This window comes from Geotrypetes seraphini, chromosome 2 (genome assembly GCF_902459505.1).
Source record: "Geotrypetes seraphini chromosome 2, aGeoSer1.1, whole genome shotgun sequence".
NCBI classification, from domain to species: domain Eukaryota; kingdom Metazoa; phylum Chordata; class Amphibia; order Gymnophiona; family Dermophiidae; genus Geotrypetes; species Geotrypetes seraphini.
In genome coordinates, this window is record NC_047085.1 from 526,324,937 (window position 1) to 526,328,597 (window position 3,661).

Genomic DNA, 3,661 nt, shown 5'->3' on the forward strand with positions numbered 1-3,661 from the left:
GACAAAGCTGCCACAAAGGACACACAACCAGGCAGACACTGAGGACATAACCAGGCGAACACAGAAGGCATAGAAGGCACAGAAGACATCCACAGGAGACCAGCAAGCGGGCAGCAATGGAAGCAGTAGACGGAAGCAGGATGTTGAGCTACCCAGTTTTCTGTACCATCTGCCATATGTATGACTACCTCCCTTCTGGGAGGCGGTTTTACATATGCGCTCGATGCGGAGAACTGGAAAGCCTGAAGAAGCAAGTCAGTCTCCTGGAGGGCAGAATACTGGAACTGGAGGCACTTCAAGCAGTGGAGGAGGAAGACAGAGATGCAGAGATCATCAAGACGGAGGACACCATCGAGGAAGAAGTCCGGGAGCTGGAGAACTTCATAGAAGAGACATATAGGGAGGCTGTGGAAAAACACTAGCAACAGTGGAACTGCCGGGATACGCCTACAGAGAGTGTGGACCACCAGATGGACAGCCACCAGGAGGAAATGGAGGACACAGCAGCAAGATCTGGAAACAGCGGAGGGAACCCACAAGAAGACGAATGCCAGGATGAGAGGAGATGGATAGGAACGAAGGATACGGACCTTCGGCTGGAGAGATGGACATACACTAGGGACACGGACTTGCGACTGGAGAATCAAGAGAAGATAGCAATCATCGTGGGGGACTCTGTCATCAGACAAGTTGACAGCCAAATAGCGGGAGGAAGACTGGATCGGCTGGTGACCTGCCTACCGGGAGTCAAGGTAGAAGACATAGTGAGCAGCATCGACAGGAATTACAACAAAGAAGTACTGAAGGACCAGTTCTGGATGCTAGGAAGGAAGCTGAAGAACAGAACACAGAGGATAGCATTCTCGGAGATCCTGCCGGTATCTAGGGCAGATGAGAAGAGGCAGATGGAGCTGCAAGCAGTCAACGCGTGGATGTGGTGCTGGTGTGAAGAAGAAGGATTCCACTTCATGTGCAACTGGACGATGTTCTGGGGGAAGAGCAAGCTACTCAGGAAGGATGGACTCCACCTCAGCAGAGACGGAATGAGGCTACTTGCAAGCAACATCCAAGTTTCCAAGTTTAATATGTATTTGATTAATCGCTTATATCGACTTCTAAGCGATGTACAAAAGATAAAAATATTGAGTTACAATAATCAAAGGGGAACAAATTATATAAATATGACCGACAGGACAAAATTAATTGATACAGAAGGAAGGGGTAGGTGCAGAAATACAATTGACTGACCGGGAACTTCCTCTCCGACGTCAGAATTGTCATCGGTGGGGGGGGGGGAGGAGGCTTGTGGGCCCGCCATTTGTAAAGTCACATCCTGTTGTCCCCAAGCACAGCACCTGTTTTGAAATTGCTGTTTCAGAAAACGGGACATTTCGGCATCCCGAAGCTGTGCTTGGGAACAACGGGATGATCCCGTTCAAAACGGGACATATGGTCTTGCCATAAATAGGATTGCATACACTGGTTGTTCATATTACATTAGTTGAACAACCTGATTTTCCTTCTCGAGGTTTGGCACGTTAAGTATATACCACTCGTGTTATTACAGCGAAATGTTTTAAAGGAAGGAAAAGATCTCAGTAATACTTTGCCATCCAGCACAAAGTCACTAATCAAAAAAAAACCTTCCTTGTATTAATTTTAGTTTGTTTCATGCACCTTATGTGATTCTAGTGCAATTTTATCCTCTAATTTACTAACAATAGCAATTCAAACCAACTTCTTTCAAATACCAGCAATTATGTATCTTGCTTTCAGTTCAAATCAAGATCATTCCATCCCAGGAAGAGAAAGAGAAAATTCTCAACAGAAGTCAGACTCAAATCACTTCCATTACAGCAGGAAAATTCTGTTTCTTCTATAAAAGCAGCAATCATATGTCGAGGACTACATTTCCCAGCATCCACCTTTTTGTGATGTAATCTCCTCCTTAAAAGGGAGGGGCTTGTACATTCAGGTGGTCATGTAGGCAGGGAGAGAAAGGGGAGTAAAATATACTGATTAGTCAGAGTTTTCCTGTGGGTGGAGTGCGGAAGAGGAGCTTCACTGGGACACTTCCACACAGTAATCTGTCCAAGGAAGGACTACAGCTCCCAGAATGCACTGTGACACACCCCACACAGTAATCCCTCCTAGGAAGAACTACAGCTTCCAAAAGGCACTGTGACACCTCCTCACAGTAATCTGTCCCAGGAAGTACTACAGCTCCCAGAATTCCCACCATCCACTCTGCAGCTTCAACACTCTCTCTCTCAGGCAGGGGTTGAGAAGGAAATATAATGTACAGATTGGTCAGCGTTGTCCTGTGGGTGGAGTTTCACTAGGACACGAACGCACAGTAAAAACCATGTGGTAAATAGCAGTAGAGCACTACATTTCCCAGCATTCACTCTTCAGCGTGCATTTCTTCCTCTTTGTAAAGTCACTTCCTCTTTCAAGGGGAGGGACTTGTACATCTGGGACTAGAGAGCTGCACGGGAACGGGGATGACGGGAATCCCGCGGGACCCGCTTGGATCCCGCGGGTTCCCCCTTTGAGTCAAGGGGATCCCGTGGGGACCCCCCCTAGGGTCGCGGGGATCCCGTGGGGACGCCTCCGAGGGTCACGGGGTTCCTGCGGGGTTGGATCGCAGTGCATTCGAGCCGCGAGGGTAGTCTCCTCCTCCTTACCTGCACTGTCGCAGCACACAGCCGAACAGAAGTCTTCCCGATGTCAGCGCTGACGTCGGAGGGAGGGCTTAAGCAAAGCCCTCCCTTCCTCCGACGTCAGCGCTAACATCAGGAAGACTTCCGGTCGGCTGTGTGTGGCAGGGCAGGTAGGAAGAACGCAATGGCGAACGAAAGAGGGGGGAGGGGGCGGTCCACCCCGAAGAATGTGCACAGCTGGTCAGGTCCCCCGATCGACCGACAACAGGCCCGGCCGACAAACCTCCCTGCCCTGTAGCCCGCGAATCTAAATTACCTCTTACAGCAGCTTCAATACTCCAGCTGCTGTAAGAAGGTAATTTAGATTCGCGGCTACAGGACAGGGAGATTTGTCCGACAGGGCCTGTTCTGTTGTTGGTCGGGTGCGGAAACGCCACAAAGATAAGGGGCACGAAGGGAGAAAAGGTGGAGTGGAGAAGAAAAGACGCTTAAGGGGGGAGAAGGCCGCTGAAAGCACTGGGGAAGACAAAGGGGTGGAAAAGTACGCTGAAAGGACATGGGGTAAACGGGAGGAGGGGGGGGAGGACCCTGAAAGCACTGGGGAAGACAAAGGGGTGGAGAATGCCACTGAAAGGACATGGGGAAAACAGGGGGGGAGAAGGCCGCTGAAAGGCCATGGGGAAGACAGAGGGGGGAGAAGGCCGCTGAAAGGACATGGGGAAGACAGAGGGGGGAGAAGGACGCTGAAAGGACATGGGGAAGGCAGAGGGGGGGAGAAGGATGCTGCCTGACAGGACATGGGGAAGATGGTGGGGGAGAAGGACACTGGAAGGAAATGGGGAAGAGGAAATGGGGAGAAGACCCTGGCAGGGAAGAAGACAGAGGTGCCAGACTATGGGGGGAGTGGAGGGAAAAAGATGGGTGCCAGACCAATTTGGGAGGGGGGAGAAAGGGAGAGGCACAGTAACAGAGCAAATGGAAGACACAGAGAGAAGAGA